We start from the raw sequence: 25,927 nt of genomic DNA, 5'->3' as shown, positions 1-25,927 counted from the left end.
CAAGTCACCTCTGAATTATGGTGGCTTTTCTTGGTTTGCGTGTTGGACTACAGGACACCAGCTTTGAATCCCCACTCACCCAGGCAATTTTGGGCACATCACTTTCAGCCTTAGAAGAAAACAGTGACAAATCTCTTCTGAATAAACCTTGCCAAAAATTCCTATGATAGGATCACCTTGAGTTGGAGTCAGCTTGAAAGCACATAATAACAACTACATTACTGCAACGTTTGGAGAAGGATGAAAGGATAATTGCACTCTGAGCTGCATATTCCTCTGGGAAGTGTATCAGGTCACTTTGCTTTTAAAAATGGATTGGGGAAAAGTCTTAGAATCATAGAATGGGAAGAGACTACAAGAACCATCAAGTCCAGCCCCTGCCCTGCGGGAAGACACAGTCAAAGCACTCCTAACTGATTACTCTTCAAGCCTCTGTTTAAAAACTTCCAAAGTAGACTCCACAATTCTCTGAGGCAGCGTGCCCCACCATCAAACAGCCCTTACCAGCTCTTCCTAATGTTTAGGTGGAATCTCTTTTCCTGTAGCTTGGATTCTTTGCTCCATGTCTTAGTATCTGGAGCAGCTGAAAACAAGCTTGCTCCATCTTCAGTATAATATCCCTTCAAATATTTAAACATGGCTATCATATCACCTCCGAATCAATTCATTACAGATGTGTAGCTGGAGAAGAATACTAAGGATCCCATGGACAGCCAAAAAGACAAACAGATGGGTCCTAGGGCAGATCATGCTAGAAATCTCAATGGAAGCTAAGATGACAAAACCAAGGCTGTCGTACTTTGGACACATCATGGAAAGGCATGACTCTTTGGAAAAAACAATAATGCTAGGAAAGGTGGAGGGAAGCAGAAAGGGAGGAAGGCTGCATGCTAGATCAATGGACTGTATTAAGGAAGTCATAGGCATGAGTTTTCAGGAATTAACCAGAGCAGTGGAGGACAGGGAGTCTTGGAGATGTCTCATCCACAGGGTTGCCATGGCTCGAAATCAACTTGAGGCCAGTTAACAACAACAACAATAACAACAACAGCAAGTCTTCTCTTCCTCAGACTAAACATATCCAGCAACCTAATCCACTCCTCATAGAGCAGGGGTAGGCAACCTGCGGCCCGCGGGCCGAATGCGGCCCGGCGAGGCCTTGGGACCGGCCCCCGCCTGGTCCTGCTGCCGATTGCCGCCGGGGCCTTTGGGGGGCAATTGTCTATAGAAGCCTCAGAAACATGCATTTATATTAACATTTTTTTAAAAAAATCTGCAAATTTTTTCACGTGTCCTCCATTTTTTTAAAAAAAGTGTCTTCCATTTGAAAATTTTGTCCTACATTTGTCCTGGTTTATTTATATATTTATTTTTTTAAAAAATATTTAATTATTTATTTTTTGGCTTCAGCCCCCCAGTTGTCTGAGGGACAGCAACCCGGCCCCCGGCTCAAAAAGGTTGCCTACCCCTGTCATAGAGCATGGTTTCCAGACCTTTCACCGTTTTGGTCACCCTCCTCTGCTCCTGCTTGCCAATATCTCCCTTGAATTGTGGTGCCCAGAACTAGACACAGTAAGCAAAGGAGAATAGAGTGGTATTATTACTTTCCTTTATCTAGACACTATACTCCTATTGATACAGCCTAGAATCACATTGGCTTTTTAAAGCTGCTATATTACATTGTTGACTCATGTCAGGAAGTTCTTCCTAATGTTTAGGTGGAATCTCTTTTCCTGTAGCTACCTTTCTAGAGTAGCTTCTTGTCTACTCTGAAGGTTTTGAATTGGAAATTGACCTTAGTGGAGTCTGGTGCCTCCTATGTGAGTAGCGGTGGTAAATCCACTAAATGTTTTAGTCTGAACATTAAAGGAACTAAAACCCAAAGCAGATAAACTGCCCCAATCACAAAGGTGCTACTTGCCTCCATTATTTGGCCCTTGAACCTCTTCTGTGCCAATTTCAAGTTTTACAACTGAACTGTTTCCCTACAGTGAGAGTCTAAAGACATAAATAAAGTGGAGAGGGAGGCAAGAATAGATGCAGAACTAAGAAAAAGTTACTGTTTTTAGACTGCTACTACAATTCCATTGGCCAAGCTGTCTGGGAAATTCTGGAAATTTTAATCCAAAACCAGATTTCCCCCCCTCAGCTCTGGGACATGTGATTTCTATGGGAACCACTGAAGCCAATTCCTGTGATCAGAGGTTTATTCTTTGTGGAGGAAAAAGAGAAAGACAAGCCATATGTCACAGCCCATCATCCTCCCACATTTCAGCCAACAGAATTAAGCAGTTTTCTGACAGGTTAGCTGCACAGAATGCCAGGACGCTGTGCACAATGCAATTTATCTGGAAACTTCCGCTCAGGTGATCCTTAAAGGTAGCATTGGAATTCTTCTGCTTGGCTTCCGCTGGCTAATAGGAATCTAAGCGATAACTGGTAGGAGCGTGCTAAATCATTCATGCATGTGGAATCACCAGATGCACACCCACACCTTGAAATTTCCCAGTAGTATGAAACAAGAGGGCCAAAAGGCCTGAACGTTTCCAGTAGGCATCTACAAGCTGCTAGTGGCAAGCTGTAATGGAAAGATCTTTGCAATGACAGCTGTTGGTTCCAGTATCAATAGGTGTGTGTGTGTGTGTGTGTGTGTGTGTGTGTGTGTGTGTGTGTGTGTGAAGCTTATCACACTGCCTCTGGTGCCCAACTTACCTCTTTGGAATTTGGCTCAAATTCAGAAGTTAGGCTAATTTTATCGCATGGACTTTTCTCTCAAAATGGCTTCCCATTGCCTCCAGTGCTGAATTCGGGCCCCGTAAGTCACTTCGGCAGCCATTTTTTCAAAATCAGCTGTCAAAGCCACTAACATGCTCTGAATCCAAACTGGGTTAATCCAGTTTGCTTTAGATCAAATCCAAATGGGAACGATTTGCTCTGGAATTCAGGGTTTGCCCAAAACTGTTGCTTTGCCCCACTTCATTTATCAGCGAGGGCTGGACTGGCAGAAAAGAATTGAAGGTGTTAGTATAGCAGTATTCTTGCCTGTGTACAACATGCTCATTTCTTTTGTTCTGTTGACATAAGGATGCAAACCAGCATTTTCCTTTTATAAAATCACTACCAAACAGCAATAAGACTGTGCACAGAAATGACAACAGGACAGTGTATTTTGTATGGTGCCCAAGGTATGACAAGGGTCACCAGGTTACACAGCTCTGGGATAAGATTAGCTCAGTTTATAGAAGATAAGTCTTATCAACAGTATTATTACCCATGATAACTAAATGGAATCTCTGCATTGGGAGGAAATATACAGCATCTTACCCATTTCTTTTGATTAGCAGCTAAACAGATGCCACTGGGCACTGCTGGATAAGAGACAATGGATTAGATGGACCCTTTGGTCTGATCCAACAGAGCTGATCTTATGAGCCTGGACACACCATAGGCAACGAGGCTTTCACCTGATCACCTTCAACTTTCTGAAAAGAAATCATTTGTCTGCAGTCACAGATGTTCGCTCAAGTATTCTTCCTCTTTAGCCCTTCCTTTCTTTTCATCTCCTGCAGACAGCTGGAAGGATGCCAGCGTTGTCACAGACTAATGCTTCTGCTTGAGCCCATGATTTTGTAACCTTTAAGTGAGCATGCAGTAATGTTTCATTTTATGACCTTCCCGAGAAAATTCCACAAGGCTCAAAGGGTGCAAGATGTTGCCATCGGAATTTCAATTGGCGGCAAGGTGACTCAAACTCTGAAGTTGGGAGCTTTAGTATAGCCTACTACCCTTCAAAACGGTTACAAAAGAATTTTTCTCCTTTGACATCTCCTAAGAGAGTTTCCTGGAGTAGATTGTTTTACATTGCATCTTCCTAGAATCTGGGCCCTGGAGGAGTTTTTGCTTTGGGCTTGGGAAACTGCATGACACCATACAATACAGATCTGGTAGCTCCGGTGGAATGAGAAGAATCTCATGTACTATAACAACATAGATTCATAGAATCATAGAGTTGGAAGAGACTACAAGAGCTATCCAGTCCAACCTCCTGCCATGCAGGAATACCCATTCAGAGCGCTCTCTACAGAGGCCATCCAGCCTCTGTTAAAAAAACCTCCAAAGAAGGAGACTCAGCTACATTCCTAGCCAGTGTATTCCACTGTCAAACAGCTCTTACCATCAGGATGTTTTTCCTAATGTTTAAGTGGAGTCACTTTTCCTGTAGTTTCGTGTCTCTTTTCCTGTAGTTTGAATACATTACTCCATGTCCTCGTCTCTGTAGTGGCAGAAAACCAGCTTGCTCTAACCTCAATGTGATATCCTTTCAAATATTTAAACAGGGATATCATGTCACCTCTTAACCTTCTCTACGCCAAGCTAAACATACATAGCTCCCTAAGCAGCTCCTCATAGGGCATGGTTTCCAGACCTTTTGCCATTTTGACCACCCTTCTCAGGTCACTCTCCAGCTTGTCAACATTCTTCTCAAATTGTGGTGCCCCAAAATGGGCACAGTATTCTAGATTAGGTTCATTGCTGCTGAAAGCTGATAATTTTAAACTGATTATCTACTTTTTAACCAATTAAGATATGGGCTGAGCTCCTATATTACAGTTTACAGTTTGTAACTTTATGAATCTGTAGCTACCCTTCATGTTGCAATAATGCAACATGAAGATGTGAATCCATGCCCTGGAAAGCATGCTCCAATGTGTATCAGGCACTTCCAGTGCATGTTGGGCACTCCTGATGTGCACTGGGTGCTTCCGATGCAAATTGGGAACTTCCGTTGTGTTTCATTGCTTCCTAATCAGTGGCTGGATGTGCATTGGGTAATGCCATGATGAACATCTGTTTTCATTGAGTTATGGGCTATACAAATCAGTGAATCCATGACTGTGTAATGGATGTCCATACTTGGTAACATAACAGCAGCCCCTAGGTAAATGTGGACACTGTGAAACCTCTCATTTCAATTTTCTGCAATTGTGAGATCATTTATAAAGATGTAAGCCCTAAGCAGAATGACAGCCAATGTTAATTAATCTGCAGATACCTCAAATATCTCATATCTACAGTTATGTTATATGATTCGTCCATATGTATAGAAATACATTCCAATTCAGTGAAGTCTGGATGAGCTCTGAAAAACTGTGTGGAAGACCTTCTATAATTTCTGTAATTCTATGTAATCCAAAAGATGTGTTCCTTCCTTTCTCCCATAAACTATACTACACTACACTACACACACACACACACACGAGTGCTTGGAAAAAACAACATATATGTTCATTCCTCAGACTAAGGAAGCTTTGTTCTTCTAGTTCTAGATGAGATTACTGGAAAGGATTTTATACTGTGATTGGTTTGTTTCCCGTAAACAAGATGATAATAAGTGGCAATATTTTAAAATTTCTTGGCAAGTGAGTTCAAAATTTGACCAGGGGAAAAAAGTTACACTACCCCTCCCTGTCCATTATTTCTCCAAATATAAAACACAGACCGGTAATCTATGGCCTAGATAATTAGATACGTTGGACGTTATTAAATTAGCTGAGGGACAATAAGAGAAACTTATGTAGATAACAATCAAAGCTCTTGGCAGAGTAGGAAAGGGAATAAGGCTTATCTTCACAGATGTGGGTTGACAACCGCTATTCTTACTCATGCTGTTAATATGAGTGAACATTGACAGTGCAGTTTAGTGGTTAGAGATGGGACTTGGAGCCAAGACAAAAGAATTATCATGTGTCTCCCTTCTCATTTGCTTTGTGTTCCATTTGTCACAATTATTTTCAACTTCATTTATCTGTAAAATGGGAACAAGCATAACTAAATTCACAGGATTATTTGGAAGATTAAAGCCACATATGACATGGAGAATGTGGTATATTTTCAATGTGTGGTAAATAAAGGGGAAGCAGACTTAGGACATGTGTGCACTGGCTGTGATCCTCCAGGAGCAGCCTGGAGTATTCTGGCCTCATACTCGTCCCAGTCATCCCCTGTTACCTGACTCTCCATTCCCATCCCATGGTGACTGTCTACATGGGCATCCTGCTGAGCCACCTGGTGCATCTGCTACTGCCGCTGCAGTGAGTCTCTTTTCTGACGTCAGAATGAAGTGTCCTGCTTTGATCACAAGGCTGGATGCCTTGATCTGACTTCAGATTGAGCAAATCACTACTGTAGTGGATGCACTGGGCAGCACAGTGGGACATCCATGCAAACAGCAGTGGCAGTGCAGGAACAGAGGTGTCTATATCTTCCCAGAACTGGAACAAGAGGTATACTTTTAAAATCCACTGTAATAAATAAATAAATAATTAAAAATTTATTTTTATCCCGCTTTTTGCCAGGCAATCAAAACGGCTTACAACAGGTTAAAATACAGCCATATATACATAATGCCCCCCTTAAAACAAGATTAAACAATGTAAGATTAAAAACTACCTATTAAAACCGACTAAGCTAAATAACACCTGTAAGGCTGTTATATCCTGGTTGTGGTGTGGAATGTGCTGTGCAGACAGGGCCCATGTTATTTATTTCATCAGGTACACAATCTATCTTATCCTAAGAACTATTGGAGATGTAGCAAATGCATGCTTCTAGAAGACTGCACTGTTGTTGATGATTAATAATAATAATAATAAATATACTGAGGGGGGCAAGAGAAGGAGTGAACCTATGGTACCTTAAACAGTAACAAGTTTCAACTGACATTAGGTTTTATAGGAAATGAGTATCAGGTTAATCTGAAAAAGAAGGAGAATCAGGGCAATTCTTGGTTGCATCCACACTTGTTTATAATGTCCAGATCAAGGGCGGTAGTAGTACCATTCCAGTGCTTTGGTCACTAGGGCTGCATCCACACTGCAGAAATAATTCAGTTTGACACCACTTTAACTGTCATGGCTTAATGCTATGGAATTCTGGGATTTGTAGTTTGTCATGGCACCAGAGCTATCTGAAAGAGAAGGCTAAATGTGTCACAAAACTACAGTTCCCAAAATTCCATAGCACTGAGCCATGGCAGTTAAAGTGTTGTCACATTGGAATTTTTCTGCAGTACAGAAGCAGCCTAAGTCTAGTTCTGGGCACTACATTTCAAGAAGGATATTGACAAACTGGAACATGTCCAGAGAAGGATGACCAAGATGATCAAAAGTCTGGAAACCAAGCTGTATAAGGAACAATTTAGGGAACTGGATATGTTTGGTTTGGATAGGAGAAGACTGAGAGGGGATAGATATCTGTAGATATCTGAAGGGATGTAATATAAATGATGGAGCCAACTTATTTTCTGCTTCTCCAGGGACAAGAATGCAGGTAACATACAACAAATTCCTTTCCAGGCATAATTCAAAGTAGTGGCTATGATGTACAAAGCCTTAGAGAGCTTAGGTCCAGAATATCTGGCAGATTGTGTCTCCCTAGATGCACCTGCCCCATTTTAACAACTTTGGAGAGGGCTTTCTCTCTTTCTACCACTTCACATGTCTGTAAGGATAGAGGCCTCTCAGTGGCTGCTCTGAGTCTGTGGAACTCTTTGCTATCAGAAGCTAACTGCCTTTTTCCTTCCTCCACTGACAACTAAAGCTCCTTTTATTTGAGCAGGGATTTTTGTGACTAAGAGGCTATGCAGAAAGATCTTTTAATGGTGTGTGCATGCTGCGCTTTTATTGTTATTTTTAAAATATATTGTTAAATTATATATTGTTTTCAAGTATTAGTATTTTAATATGGTAATTTACTTAATTTTTATTCTTGTAATTCAGGTTGTGAGCCACCTTGGGATCAATTCAGGAGAAAGATGGGATATATATTAAATAAATACCTTAAAGATACTAAGAACAGTGTATACATTCTCTAATCTCTGTTCCCCCCCCCCCCCCAGATACTCTTCTGAGTCTGGCTAGTCTGTGAAAACATGGGTGTTCCACATCACCCAGTGAGCACTGTGACTGATTGTAGGTTGAAACTTGGTTATGTTTAGTGATCATGTAGCACTCTAAAACACCATCACACTAGCTCTCTTTTGAGTTACATTATATTTTTCAACATCTTTCTCCTCAGCTTCCTCCCAAACACACCTATCTCTTCCTTCTTGGATCCCAAAACTCTGGTGATAGCTATCATATTTTCTATAAACATCAGACTTTTAATGGGGACCTTGTATTTTAAAAACATTGTAGGCTGCTTGGGGCACTCTGAACAAAAACCATGATACAATTAATAAATTAATAAATACAATCATGAATTCACAGTCTCCCAAATCATCAATGCTTACTCACTGTGTAAAAGCAGCAGTCCCAATATCAGTGTACCATTCCAGATTGTCCCTCTCTTGTCTTGTCTCTTGAGCCACAGCTAAAACAGTTGTCAGTTCAGGCAACCAGTTCTGAAACAAGCAGAACCCTTTTAATGGATTTGAAATGAAACATTCCAGAAGCAACTGCCCACTTTCCTTGAATTCTAGTATGCAGAAGAGATAGCAGATTCAGATGAACCTCCTTAAACAAAATAACCCATTTTGACTCATAAGAGGAGAAAAAAACATATCAAAAATCCACCAACAAGCAATATCTTGAGAAGCAACAAAATTGTATGCAAGCTCTTGAGATTTCCAGATCTCCTCAGTGGGCAAGATGGTGCTAAAAGCAGGGTGGGAGTGGGGAGATGAGAAAGAGAGTAAAAAAGGTCTGGTGATGAACATTGCATAGTTTGAGTCTTAGAGTAGTTTTAGCACATGTCATGCAGAGTTCAGATTACACCTGGGACTGTTGCGGACATCTACAAGAGGGGTACTGAATAGTTCTTGGCCTATGAAAACAACAATGAAAACAATACAAAGAAAAAAAACTATATGAAAGAATGCCCATCAAGTAATGGCCATTTATGCAGTCATTTTTGGGGTTATATGAAGCACGCATTCGCAATGAAAAGCTGTTGGTCTCACAAAATTCAATCAGTTGGTCTCCTACTTCATTTCTTGATCCTAGGCCATATTTTCCTACAGCCTTTAATACTGGTCCATTTCCAATTTTTGTGTTCCAATCACCTATGATAAACAAGAAGTCATGCTTTCCTGTGATCAATTTCCTCTTGTACTCCAGCACAGAACCTTTCAATTTCCTCTTTTTCTGCCTCTGTTGTTGGATCATAGACTTGGATTATGATTATAATGATGGGCTTTTTCTGCAGTCTTATCTACATGATTCGGTCTGTGTTATATCCTTTGCCTGCTTTTGCTTCCTCTCTCTTAACTATTATAAATGCCTCTCCATTTTTCTTGTCTTTTCATTTCCTGAGTAAAACACTATGTGCTTATCTGACTCAATTTTTCCCTAAATTTATTGGACTTTCTCTACCACTGAACTTTCCTTTGATTCTTATTCATTTATTTGAAACTTACCAGTTAAAATTTTAAGAGGTCCATTATCTCAGTCATGTAAGCAACTACTCCCTACTGTCTCCTCTTCTGGTTGGAGCATATTATTATTATTATTATTATTATTATTATTATTATTATGTATTTACAACATTTACAAAATGTTTAGGAAGTGTAGTCCAAAAAGGTAACCTTTTCAAGCTCTTGGGTGAAGAAAATTAATTGTCGCTTCCTCCTCACTGTTCCAGGTCATGCTTATTCCCTGAAGTGACTTATTCCAGTCTTCAGTACCAACCATGATCCTTCTTTACAGTGTCTTGGAAAATGGAGCAACCATACTGTGATGGCGGGGCTGTAGAATTGTGGTATATTTCTTTACATGACCTCCTCCCATTGCAAAACCACCAGTTCTGTTATTTTTCTAGCTTTGTCACAAAATATATCTGACTCTTTTTGTTTTCATTGATCTTGGGTATTCCCCTCTCTACCCAACATCTTTGTGTCTGTACGACAGGTTTATAAAAGACCAACTGGATTTGGTATGTATTCAGGCTTCAATCAGATGGGCTCCTTCCCCATTTTAAAACAAATTACATTTAATATTACTTTGACATTAATGTTTAAGAGAAGATACTGTTCATGTCCCATAGTCACTTTTTATAAATGTTTTAATACTTCTAAGCTTGAACTCCACGAAGGTCAATTTGAAGATTCCAAATACATTTCTTTTTCCTTTGCAGATTTGCTGCTTTTCTGCCTGCATGAGGGGTTGTACAGTGCTTTTGCTTCTCTCAGACAAATCAAAAAGGAGATTGCTTCACCACTGCAAAGTACCAGGAGTATATATTTCTTAAGAAGTGAAAAATTGAAAGGATGCTGCCAAGATGGGTGTAGGTTAGTGTATAAGCTTTCCCCGAGATATTTCTCTGAGATAATAGTCTTTAGGAAATGGGGTTTTTTTAAATAAATAAAAACAAAACTTAACATTTATAAGAGGCTCTCCATAGAGAAGAATCTGCACTCCACCCTTATTTGTTTCTTTTTTCCTTTTGTTGAGCATCTCTTTTAATGAAGGATTTGAGCATGTGTCATGATTAGCATATCACAAACAGAGTGTCTGTGTTCAAAGGCATGCTACTGTTACTGGGGAGGGAGAATATAAAACCAAAAAATGACCTTTGTGCCATTTATGGACTTCCCATAGACATCTGCTTGGCCATTGTTGGAATCGCTATGAACCTTCCATTTCCCCAGCAAAACAAAACAAAACAAAACAAAACAAAACAAAACAAAACAAAACAAACAGCTTCATTTATATACTGCTTCATACTGAACTAACAGTGTGTAAGCAGTTTACATTTGTAAGCTAATTGCCTCCAACAATCTGGGTACTCATTTTAACAACCTTGGAAGGATGGAAGGCTGAGTTGAGCTTGAACCCTTTTGCTGGTATTGAACTCGCAACCTTACGGTTTTGAGTGAGTGGCTGCAATACAGGCATTTAACCACTGTGCCGCCAGGGCAAGGCTCTTCTGATGATTTCCTGGGAACATTCTTGTTGTTGTTAACTGCGTTGTGAGCTATAGATGAGACATCTGCAAGACCCACTGTTCTCCATTGCTCTGCTTAGGTCCTGTAGATTCAGGCCAGTGTCTTCCCTGATTGAATGTAGCCATGAAGTGTGCAGTCTTCCTCTTTTTCTGCTACTTTCTACCTTCCCTAGCCTTATTGTCTTTTCTAATGAGTCATGCCTTCTCATGATGTGGCTGAAATATGACAGCTCAGTTTCATCATCTTGGATTCCAGAGAGAGTTCAGGCTTCCTCTGCTCTAGGACCCATTTTATTTGTCTTTTTGGCTGTCCACAGTATCCTCAACACTCTTCTCCAGCACCACATGTCACATGAATTGATTTTCTTTCCATACATGTGATAGGGAATATAATGGCTTAAACAATTCTAACTTTAGTGCTCAGTTGCATATTTTTACTCTTTAGGATCTTGTCTAGTTCTTTCATTGCGGTCCTTCCTAATCCTAGTCTTCTTCTGATTTATTGACTGCAGTCTCCATTCTGATCAATGTTTGATCCAAGTTACAGGAATTCTTTTAACTATTTCATTTTTTTTAAATCTTCCATGGTCTGTTGGCCACCATTTTGTTTTCCATATTTGTTGGCATATTTTAGTTAACACTAGAGGTGATTCTATTTGTGTCTATTTGTAACAATGCAATTCTTACATTAACATACTCTTGTAGTCTCCCACTCTACAAACGGAAGCAGATTCCTGCAAAACCAATGTATGATGTGGAAACTAGGATGATGTTTTAGGAGGCAAGTGTGAAGTGGGAAAGGTAGAGCATTAAAAATCACAGACAATTGGAGCATCTAGTCATATCACTAGAATAAAGAATCTACTTTGATTTTCACCTGAACTTTAAAGAAGCCATCTGAGACACTGGATCAGTCTGGGGAATATGATTCAGCATGTTGGATGTTTCCATAGGTTTAGCCTAAAACTCAGAGTGAATTCACTGCCCCAAAGGCACAGAAGCCACCAGCTGCCAGGCCTGCCATATATTCTGATCCATCCTTACTCTGAAGAATGAATTATTGCATCATTCTACTATTTTACTGCATTTGCTTCATCAGCCTTCTGTATTTCAGCCTGTTGTAGCATGATTGTGGCATATTCCAAGGTTTCTGTCTAATTTACCTCCTGAACATGAAGGGGAAGTGTCATTTATTTTGTATTTTATGTATTTTATAGAAGAATATAAAGAACATATTACTGTGAGTGAATGAAGAAAGCTTGCCACTAGAGGGAGATATCAGCATAGTCATTAGGATGGTAAAGTCCATGCATACTCACATTTCTCATGGAGACAGGTTTACACTCACCTTGAGACCTGGTTCACTTCATTTCTTGTTCCTTGATCATTTTGGACTTGATGAGTCATGTATGTATGTGTGATATGAGTGAACTGAGGTGATATGATGTATAACTGGTTCTGAGTTTAACCATTGGTGGGTCATTCACATGTCATTCTTTGCTGCATGATTTATCACCAAATGAGCGACATGCATGTTGGCTTCGGTTCCTCTGAATAATACTGAGGAAAGGAATTGTGTGAAGTTTGGCTGAGATCCTACATTGTACCTGCATGGTGTAAATCAGTGGTTCCCAGGCTTTGTTCCTCCATTTGTTTTGGACTTCAGCTCCCAGAAGCCCCAGCCAACTTGGCCAACTGTCAGAAATTGTGGGAGCTGAAGTCCAAATCATCTGGAGGACCAAAGTTTGGGAACTACTGGTGTAAATCAACACTCACATTGGTAAGTGTGGTCACTGTGCAACTGATTATATATTTGTAAGTGTGTCTGCTTATTGTTGCAGTGGTTTTTCTGCAATGCCAGTGAATCAAGTTGTACAGTGAAGGCACTGACAAATTCATCAACCACATGTGTGCTGGTTACACCTGCTGAACTCTATGTACACAAATAGGAACTGAATATGGACATAATGGCCACCAATATGGCCATCAAAGGGCAACTACATATATAAGAGCAAGAAATGTGCATAAAACATCAACAAGATTCTAATCATGATGTGTCTATTCTTCCTTTTGTTGTTGTTGTGTGCCTTCAAGTTGTTTCCAACTTATGGCGACACTAAAGTGAAGCTATCATGGAGTTTTCTTGGCAAGTTTCTTCAGAGGGGGTTTGCCATTGCCATCTTTTGAGACTGAGAAAATGTTACTTGCCCAATGTCAGCCAGTGTATTTTCATGCCAAGCCGGGATTTGAACCCTGGTCTCCAGAGTCATAGTCCAACCGTCAAACCACTAATCTGCACTGTCATACTGAGGAGGTTATGCAATCCTCTTGTTTTACCATGCTACTATTTAATCTTCATCTGCTGCAGTGAATTTAGGCGTGTTCAAATAAAGTCTTCATACATTTAATGAACAGGCAAAGGAATAGAACAAACAGGAGAGCAGAAGGTTAACCACACACTTTTCTGATTCTGGCCATACACCTTGATGGTTGGACATTCAGTGTTAGTGACAACACATTTTCTACTTCTGCCTCTATGTGGACAGACTCCTTTTTCTTAGTGTTGGACATGTGGGTTCAGGGTGGTGGTGGCCCACTAGTAGATCAATCAGTATGATGGGCATGACCAGTGGAGATATTTCCACTCCCCATATGCTCTTTGACAGTGCCAAGAAGGTTGCCTGATCACTGTCAATGTCAATATGTGATGAAAAAACAGAACTTGAGCATAATTAAAACAATAGCATGATTTCCCAAGGAGGGAGAAAAAAAATCAATCCATCAATTTGATCATCTTTTAAAGTACTTTAGGTCCACTGCATGAGTGGAGAAGATCAACCTTGTATCAGCTTCATCTACTATTCATGAAAACTAAGACTTAATTTTTTTTAACATAAAAATTTCTCAAACTTTATGTTCATAGCCAATTTGCCTATAATTCCAGTGGAATCTACTGTTTTAACATTCATGTACTTACTGCTTTGGAATTGTTATAGCTGAAAAAATGGCATAGAAATATGCAAAGAAGTAAATGAATAACTATCCATATACTATTAGTTATATAACCAAGATTAAATGCTATCTTTCTCTGCTTTAACAACCCCCCATTGCCTATGGAATGTTTCATACATTTTTACAATTTGTATCTCTTCTTCTGGTTAGAAACATGTCAAAAGCTGTGCTGGATCAGGTCATGGTCTAACTGGTCCAGCCCTCTTCATCTTCCACCTCTTCTTCTTCTATTTGTTTCTATCCTGTCTTTCTCATCAAATTGGGAGTCAAGGTGACTTACAATTTTCAAAACAGTACAGCTAAAAAAAGTGAACATTAAGATGGAATTAAACTGCTGACAATATTAAAATGATTTAACATTACTTTGAAAAAGATAAAATGTGGTCAAAAGAGGAAAACGATACAAATTCTGTTTTCATAAATGCCAATAAAAAACTTATGGAAGACCCACAGGTCCCCACCTATTTTACTGGGCATCAGCTACATGGAGAGAAGGGGGTCTATTCTGTGGATGATCAAAACATAAGGAGATGATGTTTTCACTACTCTTGCCAGCCAGCAAGGCTGTGACAAGGAAGTGCAACAGAGATCCTGCTTCTGATAGTCACATCCTCACTGTCTGGCACGAGAGGGATGGAAATGTCATCTGCCCATGCCCCATAGCCAGCAGAACACTACCCTTCTCTCCGCACAGCTGAAGACTGTAAAGTAGGTCAGGATGCCAGTTACAAGCATGGCAATAGTGCTGTGATTGTGACTATACTGGAACCCTGAATACGGATTTGCTACTGTAACTCCAAGTTAAGTATTTGTAAGTCTAATCCTCAGTTCCAGTCAATAATTGCATTGGGCAATAGTAAATACTATCACAGAGCTTGAAAAATTATAAACAGTGCCATGTAAAATGCAAAGAAATACTTAACTGAGTATAGTTGATTTAAGATGGGGAAATACTAATCACATGAGCAAACTTGCAATGCTGTAAGGGCTTGCAGTTAAGTAATATGAAGCCTTTTGGGCTACTAAGAGGAGAGGGAGAGGAAGGAAGGGAAGAGGTTCAAAGGTAAGGTCATATAATACTTTCCCTATTTCATGCAAAAACTTTTAAATGTGTTTTTTTTTAAAAAAAATTAGTTTCCAAAGGCAGTTTGCAAGGTGAAAAAAAATAAACTGATAAAGAAATTCAAACAAGATTTTGAAAAATTAAATATAAGCAATAGTTGTGCGGTGTTTTTTAAAAATAATGTTTCCAGCTTATTCCCAATATCTGAAGTTATTGAAATGGTTTTACTTGTCTCTGAAAAAAAGATCAGGGAGAAACACAAGCAGGGTTTTCACAGAATCTTTAGAGCCCCCGCAGACAAGGTTCTGTGGCTGATAGATGGCAAATTTGCATTTCAAACAGATGAAATCTGGAACAGAGCTTCTAGCAGATCTGAAACCCTGGTTTTAGCCCCATATATCTTCAGGACTTCTTTATTTCATATGAATCTCTTTGTTTGCTCATGTTTTCCAGATATATTCTCTTCCAAGATAGCTAGGATACTACAAAATCAACAAACATTTTCAATTTGTAGTGCTTTCTTTCCTAAATAGGGTGCCCTAGTCTGAAAGTTATTAAGTCATGGTGGCCATATGTAACCTTCAGTAAGGGAGGCAGTATGTCTCTCTGCTAGGGTTGTTAGATCAGGAGCATTCAAGGCCCTGAGATTTCAGGCTAATTTCTAGAATAAAATCCTCTTTTTGACACTGAGACTTTGGCCCTGTTTGTACTGACAGCATACTCTAGGGGCAGACTGGCCCCAGAGTTGCCCTGACCACCCCACAGGACCTCAGGACCTCTGTTCCAATGCTGGGCATCTGTTGGCACAAACATCCCTCTCTTCTGCCTGGTGCCACCATGGTGCATGACTTGCTCTGAGGATAGAATGAGGTGAGCACTGTTGGCCACATGGCTGGGTACCTCATTTTGATGTTAACCTGAGTGACATGCAGCAGTGGTAGCAGTGGTGTCATTAGGATTGGTGTCACTTTGTGCAGTAAGTCATGGTGTCACCTCCCCCTCCCCCCCCTGACTTTTTCTCATGACACACCATACAACAGCTTTAGTAATGTTTTTTGTTCTGTTATTCATAAATTGCAATTCCCATATATCACTAAATGTAATGGTTATAGGTGTGATATAAACAACTAGCAAAAATTAAAACCATACCTTTAAATTACAGTATCATACACACAGCCTGAATATATTTACATATACATAGTTTCATGTATGGTTAAAGTGAAAATTTGGTAAAATCGGATGTTTTTAATGAATAAAACATTTAAATTTAAATTTTTAATTTTTTTAAAAAATAAATTTGGAATTTTATTCTTTTCTAAAAAACCCCAAAAACAAACAAACCCTGGAGCCTCTTCTTTCTCTTCCCACTGAGCCTCACCCTTCTCACATCATCTCTTACAGCAGGGAAACAGGTGATTGTCACTTACCTTTTCTGTCAAAGGGCAGATGTTTGAGCAGCAGTGGCATCACCCCCTACTCCTTTAGAGTGTCACCCAGTGCAGTCCAAACCTCCTGCAGCCCTATAGTGGCACCACTGAGTGGCAACTACTCTGAGTGGAACAGCAAAATGCTTTTCTAGCACCACACAACATCGGAATGGAGGGCTCCAAAGTGTTTCAAGAGGGGTATACCCCAGGTTTGGTACTGAATGAGTTGGATGTTGTCTGGTCTGTATGCACCAGTTTGCCCCACTACATCATCCAGAACCCCCACCAAGAGGACAGAGGAAGGCCATTTTAATTGGCCCATGCAGACAGAGCCTCTGCCCCTTGTCTGTGTCCTTTTTATTGGGTGTTGTGAATCCTCTTTGCTTCCCGAGATTTCAGAGCCAAAACCTGAGACTTTGGATGGTCTCTGCGTAATATCACAGGAGCGAGAACCAGTGATGTCAATGCGCCTAATACAATAAGCATCAAACACAGATGTTCAGATAAAATTCAAATATAAAAAATATAAAAATATTTATAAATATAAAATACATAAATATAAAAAACACCAAGTCTAACCAAAGAGGAAATATTTCTTGGGTTAGAAATTAATTTTTCAAAGCTTTGCACTGAAAGGAAAAGAAAAAGGTAGAGGGGAAACAAGCCAAACTTCTTTAGCTCTGTTTTTGTCTTAACAGCACATGGGAGTTGCAGTCCATCTTTAAAAAGTTGTCCAAGCTTTGCTTTGTGCAGGAAAAAAAAATAAAGAGAAGGAGGGTGAAAGTAGATTGAGCAAGTGGAATTGATCATGAGGTGCTGTGCACACTGAACATGTAGATGTACACTGGACATTGCATATGGAAATGCACACTATGCACTGCATGTATGCATTTGATTGTATATTTAGTTGTGCACAGTTCACTAATGAGATGTTTTTCTCAATCATTGTATAAGTCCATGAGTGGAAAGTTGCATCCACCCTTCTTGATCTTCATTTAGCATGAAGTGTGTTGCTTTTTAAATATATGCCAAAATATCCTAGAGATTTTAACTGGCTTCCCTTAGCCTGAAGCTAAACTTGAAATTGTGCAGAAAAGGTAGTTTTCAGGGGAAAACAGGAAGGTATTTCAGCTGAATCAATTATTCCAGAATCAATCCATCGAAAAGCACTGGGTGATAACATCAGCCAGTCTTATTGTCAATCTCACTTGTGGTTCAGAATATTACTATGGAGATATCGATACTGCCATTATTTTTTCCTTAAATATATGCACTTGTTATATATCTGGCCATCCTGACATCAAAAGATTAAAAACAAAGCAAAACACAAACCCAGAGAGGTCAAAGGCTCTAGCTCATTGGCTTTTGGCTAAGAAATCTCTGGTTGGTTCATTAAATGTTTGCGGCCTGTACTGCTGTGCGATAAGAAATCTGCTTTGAAAATTAGTAATGTTCAGCATTGGCTTTGTGTATTCCAGCTGGAGCTATTAGAAACATGTCTCTAGCTACTAGCAGAAGGGAAAAAAATGTTCAAGTGATTCAGTAAAATGCAAAAGAAAACATGAGTTGCTGGGTTATTTCTCTCCCTGCTATATTTCCAATGCAGAAGAAATAGCTCTCTTAGATTAAGAACAAAACATCCACAAGTATAGCTTTGTTTTATTGCTTTTGTTGTTAACTGCTGTGAAGTCGACATCTATTTATGGAGACTCTATGAATGAGAGACCTCAAAGTCATCCTTTCCTCAACAGTCCTGCTCAGGTCTTGAAGACTCAGGGCTTCCTTAATTAAGTCTATCTATCTTGAATGTGGTCTTCCTCTTTTTCTGCTGCCTTCTACCTTACCTTGTTATTTTTTCTAGTGAGTCATGTCTTCTTTTGATATGACCAAAGTGTGACATTCCCAGTTTTGGCTTCTAGGTAGAGGTCAGGCTTGATTTGCTCTAGGACCCGTGGTTTTATTTTTTAGTAGAACTCTTCTCCAGCACCACACTTTTTTCCCCATCAGCTTTCTTCACTGTGCAGTTTTTAAACATAGAAATTGAACTTCGACAGCATGGACAATCCTAACTTCAGTCTTCAATGATATATACTTTTATAGAACTAGCAAAATGCCAATTTTTATGGCTAGTAGCACCACTGAGCTTGACAATATCTGGCATGCAATAGGAATGTACTAAAGATGTCCAAATATTTTCAAGAGAGGCTCCTTTACTGATGCTTGCTTCTGCTTGCAACTGAAACCACATGTATCGCAAATGTACTTATCTGCTTTGGGTTGGGCAGTCCAAATTTTTTGGATTAATGCTTGGCAGTTGGTTGGTACATGATCACCTACTGCTGACCCTGTGCTCCTTTAACTTGCAGAGGCTGGCTGTAGTTTCCATGTCAGTTAGCCTAGTGAATCTGTTCTGGGTTTTAGCTTGAATATCAAAGGAACTATCCTAGATGCTGACTGCATTTAAGGAACAGGTTTCAGCAACTCAGATGTCTCCTTTAAAAGTAGGACATGAGGGGATTTAGTGCCCTTTTGACATGGTGGACACACCAATTGGTACTGTAACTCGTTATGTAATTGCTAGAATGGCCCCACATATATCCCCAAGGAAAAGTGTGAGTAGTACCAAGGTGACATTTCCAAAGCCTTTGGTGCTTTGTTATTGGGGGTAGAAATTCTGCAAAAGGACCTTTTTTCCATGAGATCCTCAACCAATAATCTGATTTAAAACAATCAAATGCAGCATACTCCTTCTTTAAGCTGCATTGTAAATTCATTTCATTTTATTTATATCCTGTCTTTCCTCTAATAAACTGAAAACATAGTCTGTGATTCTTTCTCACCCTACAATGATATTGTGGGGTAAGTGAGGCTGAGAGAGAGAATGGTTGGCCCAAGATCACCTAGAGAGTTTTAGGGCTCAATGAGTAGAATTCACAGCTGGATCTCCCAAGTTTCAGTTTAGCAATTTAACAATTACATCAGGCTAGTTCTCACACTCCCCCTAAAACAAACCAGCTTAGAACTCTTGCAAGTGCGTGATCTCATCTATCTATTTTCCAGTGACGGCTGTTAATTGGTAAACAAAGCAAACTCAAGTAGCAGAATTGTGCCTATCAGTAATGAGTATATGAAAAAGAGTCTTAAATATAACATGGCTTTCCCAGGTGCTGAATTAATATGTGTTTCCATATGCAGAGCAGTCAGCATTTACTCCACCAAATGGATCTCAGTGGGAGCAATTTAGAAGTGATAGTAACCATGTCTGCAGAGTCTGTCCCTTTAACAGAACAATAGGCCCGAACAGACAGGCCAAAATAAAGCTGCTTCGGGTCACTTTGGAGGTATGCTGTTTAAATGATGCTTGTGTCCTAAGAGATCAGAAGCCGTGCGAAAGTCATGCTTAAGTCCTAAGGACTGGACCATGGCTTTGGTGCAGCTTCTGACCTCTTAGGACGCACGCATCATTTAAACAGCATACCTCCAAAGTGATTTGAAGCAGTTTTATTTTATCTTGCCTATATGGGCCCTTAGTTCTAGGTTCTGCTTCTTGGTTGCAGTTTGTCAGAATCTTGGGAAATGGCTTTTAGAGAGATGGACAATTGAAATGTCTTGTTAAAGCTAGTGGCCTTTAACTCTGGCGCGTTACAGACACGCCTATAGTACGACCCCAGGATGTACTAGGGTTAGGAAGGGCCATTACTTCCTGATGCCCCTAACCCTAGTACGTATTGGGTATGTACAAAATGGCAGCACCCTTCCACACGGGTGCTGCCATCTTGACGTAGTGGACGTATAGTGTCCGCACGTCGCATCCCAAAAGTGATGCTGTGAGTGCGCAACTAGTGCCTTGCGGCACCACTTCCGGGGTGCAAAAAGAAGCACCATTTTCAGGCTTCTTTTTGCTGCATCCGGAACCGCTGTGGTTCCCGGATGCGGCAACCGGCAGTGCCGGCAGACAGCCGCTTTCAGGCGCCTCTGATTTTGAAGTCCCGTGGATTGGAGATTTTCAGGCATATTTTACTAATATGTAATTCCTGCAAGAATATGTAATATGGTAAAAGCACTAAAGGTAATTTCCCCCACTTACTTTTGTATTCACAGTTCTATTTAATTAGATGTATGTATGTAGGTATGAATTTGATAAGCTGCCTTTCTCCCAGTATGGGGCCCAAGGCATAAGCCCATATATAACATAATGGAGATGATTAAATTGTGATAGGTCTCCAGATTTTTTGGGTAGCCTTCATGGGGGTCATTGCAGTGAAATAATTAGTGTATGAGTTCACACATTCAGCCTCAAATCCCCACTTAGATATGAAGCTGACTGGGTAATTTGGGGCTATTTACTAGCTCTCCATCTAGCCTACTTCTAAGAGTGGCTGTGAGGGGTAAATGGAAAAGGAGAAAGATCCATTTATATCAGGCCTCATGGCTCCTTTCAGAAAAGATGGGATACAATTGCAGTAAATAAAATGAACATGTCATCATGAGTGCACGGACAGGGAAAAGTAAACTGGATTATTTTGCATGGGACTGGTTGGAAGAGACAGAATGGTAACCATGAGTCCTTTGGGTTAAATCTGGGTATTTGTTGGAACTGTTTGGAGGCTTGCTTGTGAACTTTTGTGTGTTTCGGACCACGAGTTCTGCTAAAGGACATGATGTAAGGAGAATGTCTACTGCTTAGAAGAATGGAGGGGAAGCAAAATGAAGACATTGACCCCTTGGATAAGAATTCAGCCAAATTGAATTTTCCTTCAGTTTTCAAACTTCTAACATTGCAAAGACTGAGACATTGAACATTGTTCATACCTGGCACTCCTATATGGTATCTTTGTATTCCCCTTTTCTTTGGATGCCTAAATGGTGTTTCTAAGTACTTAACTGAATTTTTAAGTGCCTGAAATACTAGAAATTTGGGAACTGATGGAAAATTTCAGTTGAGAGGGCAGAATTGTTCTGGGGGGCAATGCCTTCATTTTGCACTCTCCTTAGTTATACCCCTGAGTGGAGATAGTAGCCATTAGCTCTATATAGCAGTTCTCACAGTCTATGTGAACCCACAAACTACAGCTGGTGAACAGGAGAAAGTAGCAAAAGGATTTTTGTGTCTATTTAGTATGGAGTTTGAGGTGAAGGCTTGACGTTTCACTGCCTATATAGGCAAAGAGATATAGATGTGAGGAAGCTGCTGCAGTGACCTGCAACATCTGGACCATGTTTGTTTTCCTGCCTGAGGGTGTAGAAAGTTATACCTGCAGCAAGAGCAAGCTGGTTGCCTGCTGGAAGAGAAGCTAGAACAGCTGGAGGCCCATATATCAACACTTTGAGTTATCAGAGAAGATGAATAGTTTTCTGGACAAAGTAAAGTGGACTCTCCTGGAAGAACTGTAGTGGTTATACAGATGGTGTTGTTGGGAAAGGTTTGGTTTCTTGGCCATTGGCTGTACTTCAGTGAAGAAGGATTACTAGTAATCTTTAGTTGAACCTCATAATATTTGAAAAGATTTCTTGTGTTTTCTACAGGTGTTAAAAACATGATGAAGAGGTGTTTAAACTGAATCCTACAGTGAAATAAGATAGTATTTTGGAGGACAGGGGATACCAAATACTGAGAACAATAGGATCCTAACATGGCTAGGAAAAAAATAAGGAATGGGCTAGACTGATTGACCCATGGTTTCAGGCATTTCTACGCTAATCTACAGAGCTTAAAAATAAATAAGATGAATTTGAACTCTTAACATTTAACATAGGAAAAGAGTTATGATTTAACAGGATTTATTAGTATGTTAATACTGGTGGCTCAGTGGTTTAGATGCTGACTCTGACAATTGCAAGATCAACAGGTTGGCAGTTCAAGGCCCAAGTCCCACATGATGGAATGAGCTCCTGTCACCACTCCCAGCTTTTGCCAAACTAGCAGTTTGAAAGCATGTAAAAGTACAAGTAAATAAATGGGTACCACTTTGGTGGGAAGGTAACAGCGTTCTGTGCATTCATGTTTGCCACATGAACATGGAGTTGTCTTTGACAACTCTGGCTCTTTGGCTTAGTAACAGAGATGAGCACCACCCCATATAGTCAGACATGACTTGACAACCTTGTCAAAGGGGAAACCTTTACCTTTACTAGTATGATGAGACTCATGATTTGAATATAATAACTTTGGGGATGTAACATATTCAGAATGAATAGACAAAGCAGGAAAGGAGTAATAGTAGTAGCATTATATGTAAAGGTTGTGTACACTTGCAAGGAGACCCATGACTTGGAGCTTGGAAGAGGTCGTTGAAAGCATTTGGAGGGAAAATAGGAGAGGAAAAGCATAGACATCACAATGAGAGCCAGCTTTTGACTTCCAAGTCAGACTGAAAATTTGTGTAACGTCCTCTTAGAGCAGATTAGCAAACATTAACAAATGACAGATGTATTGAGAATCTTCCGTTACCTTGATATCTTTTGGAAGTCAAACTCTGCCACAAATATAAGGGTCAACAGATTCCTCACTTGTTAATAATTCATTTTTCAGGAGGCAGAGGAACTTGCAAGACTATCTTGGATCTGATTTTCACAAACCAGAAAGAATTATTCAATGGGGTGGAAATAATGGGGACCTTAGGTGGCAGCAACCACATGCTTTTGGGATTCATCATACAGAGGATGGAGAAAGCCAGACATAGCCAGATGTGTGCTTTAATAAGCAAGTTTCAATAACAAAATACAAATTCTAATCAGAAATGTTCAAAGAGATGGATGGAAGTTTCTTGAAGTGAGGATACTGAAGGCATTCTCTCTCTCTCACATAGACACACACACATGCACACACAAAGTCCAAAGAAAAAGTGGAAAGCATCTAAAGAAATCAGGGTGGTGCATAAATATTCAGATTAGCTGAGATTCTAAAGTTTTATATATGGAAGAAGGAGTAAATCACCATGGAGGAATACAAACAAGCAGTCAATATTTGCAGGAAGCGAGTAAGACTGTGGTAGGGCTGTTGATGATAGGGTGACTTGAAGGTTGCTCATTCATGGGGTTGCCATAAGTTCAAGCCAACTTGACAGCAGTTGACAACAAAAGGTTAAGATGGCTAAAGCTCTGCAAGAGCTTGCAAGTGAAGTTAAAGTAATGAAAAGGGTCCCCCCACCCCAGGTATGCTCAGAGCAAGAGGAAGAACAAGGCAGTGGTAGGTCCACTGCATAGAGAAGATGACAAAATGCTAATAGAAGATGGAGAGAAAATAGTTCAGCGACTACTCTGCCTGTCTTCTCCCAGAAAGAAAACTTTGCTAAACCCAGTCAAAATAGAATAAATGATGTAGTGAGTGGGCAGCAGCTCAAAATAAGTAAAGACAGGGTACAGAACACCTAACTACTTGAAATGAACCCATGTTTCCAGAGCCAGATGAACTATATCCAAAAGTAATAACAGAATTTGCAGATGGAAGCTCAGCGCCTGTCTCTACAATCTTTGCAAATGTTTGGAAAATAAGTGAGGTCCAAACAGAGCTGCATAAGTGGGCAAAATGTTTTCTATATCTTTAAGGGAAAAAAAGTGGCAGGGAAGGAGGACCTGGACAGTTATTAAGTAAGCTCAGGAAAGATTTTAGAAAAAAATCATTAAATAATAGGTCTGTGAGCATTTAATAATAATAATAATAATTTATTTATATTTGTATTTCCCACCTCTCCCTGCAGATCGTGGTGGGATTACAGCAATAAAACAAATCCATATAAAATACAATCGTTAAAACAGTAACATTACTATTAATTCACTAAAATAATGGATCATCAACTAACATTCATACTAATATTCATACAATGTTAGTAAAGAATGCTGTGATAACTAAAGACCTTATCACACAACGATTTTTGGAACTCCAATCTGAGGCCATTCCGGACCCAATCAGGGGAATTCATGTTATTACATCATAGATTATCGCACGGGATTGCTGTCTATGTGGTGTCATTCCGAGCCTGATCCTAAGTCAATGCAAAGTCACTCCAGAAGTAGGTGAATTAGCAAATTCACCAATCTTTTTCCAACATCAATTCAAATCCAATTAAAATTGGTCTTGGTGTGGAATGCAACTTTGCTTTGGTCCTGGTACACCCCCCCCCCTCCACAACCGCCAAGGTGACACATTTCCCATTATGTGGTGCTGCAATTTTGCACCATTTGTTTCTGGTACTCTTGCCTCTGTTTGCCCCCTCTGTCCTTCTGCTTCCTCCTCCTTCTGTCACCCTGCTCTTGCCACCGTTTGCCCCTTCCATCCTTCTCCTTCCTCCTCCTCCTCTTCCTCCCTCTTCTGTCACCCCAATCTTGTCTCCTTTTGCTCCCTCTGTCCTTCTGCTTCCTCCTCCTCCTCCTCCTGCTCCCTCTTCTGTCATCCTAATCATGCCTCCGTTTGCACTCTCCGTCCTTCTGCTTCCTCCTCCTATATATGTATATATGTATATATATGTATATGTATATTTATATGTGTATATATATATGTGTGTGTGTGTGTGTGTACGTATATATATATATATATATATATATGTATATATATGTCTACACATACATATACATACATAAACAGAAGCAAATGAATGAGACTGTGTTTCCAAATTTCCGAGCAACAAAACTAAACAATTAATGCAAGAGAACCTGGTTATTTATAAATGTTCAGATTTAGATTTGTATTGCATAAAAAAGTGTGCAAAGTGTTCATATTGTATAACAAAGCTTTTTCCCCTGTGGGAGATCCTGACAGTATCTGAACTCTGAGTCCTGCTTCAGCAAAGTTATTCATTTGACCGGAACTCCCCAGAGAGAATGGCCAGCCTCATTATGCGGGGATTCCTGGGCTGCTCTGACTCACCACCATGGTGCTACACCTCCAGGCATCAACACTCCTATCAGTTTCAAAAATATCTGACTAATGGCTGAGTTTGATTCTGAAGATTGCTGGGACACAGTTTGAGATGGATGGAAATCTTCCTGAGTTGTACAGTGTTGAGAGTTGTTTGTACAATGCAGTCATTTCCCCAAGGTCTTAAAGTTTTCTTTAATTCACTGGAGAGGGGAGAAGGAAATGAGATGAGATTATGTGACTCAAGACACCAATGGTTTTCCCCCCCCCAAATGGCTCTGTCTCTGTGCTTTTTAGAGAGCTTCCCAGGGTTTCAGATAAAGGGATCTCATTGTAGGAACAAACCTTGCATAAGGAGAACCACCACAAATTGAAGTTACTTATTCATTGAATGCCTAGTATGTTTGTTGGAGGACTGAAACATGTTATGCCCATAGTTTGAAATGCAAAGTAGCTGTCAGATTGCTTGTTTATTTATGGCTCACCATCAATGTGATGTGAGAGCAAATATAATTCATTGGTTAGAGAAGGAGTGGGAAATGTGTGACTTTCCAGATGTTCCTGTATTACAATGTCCTTCACCAAGCATTGGTCATGCTGGAGCCTAACAGCTAGAGGACCACAGGT

General features: G+C 39.9%; 1 protein-coding gene across 4 annotated transcripts in view; it reads right to left on the bottom strand.

Annotated features, from left to right (window-relative positions):
• The window catches only part of SPATA16 (spermatogenesis associated 16), a 253,112-nt gene extending 244,716 nt beyond the window's left edge, over positions 1–8,396 (bottom strand). For all 4 annotated transcript variants that reach the window (XM_089507589.1, XM_089507596.1, XM_089507602.1 and 1 more), the window contains exon 1: positions 8,295–8,396. The gene's annotated coding sequence lies outside the window, so the exon portion shown is untranslated. The remainder of the gene's footprint in view (positions 1–8,294) is intronic.
• Positions 8,397–25,927: the final 17,531 nt, after the last annotated feature.

This window comes from Sceloporus occidentalis, unplaced genomic scaffold, assembly GCF_023333645.1.
Source record: "Sceloporus occidentalis isolate IW3139 unplaced genomic scaffold, rSceOcc1.0.p SCAF_2, whole genome shotgun sequence".
Lineage (NCBI taxonomy): Eukaryota > Metazoa > Chordata > Lepidosauria > Squamata > Phrynosomatidae > Sceloporus > Sceloporus occidentalis.
The sequence above is the reverse complement of the archived record's forward strand: the minus strand, read 5'-3'. Positions and strand labels throughout refer to the sequence as shown.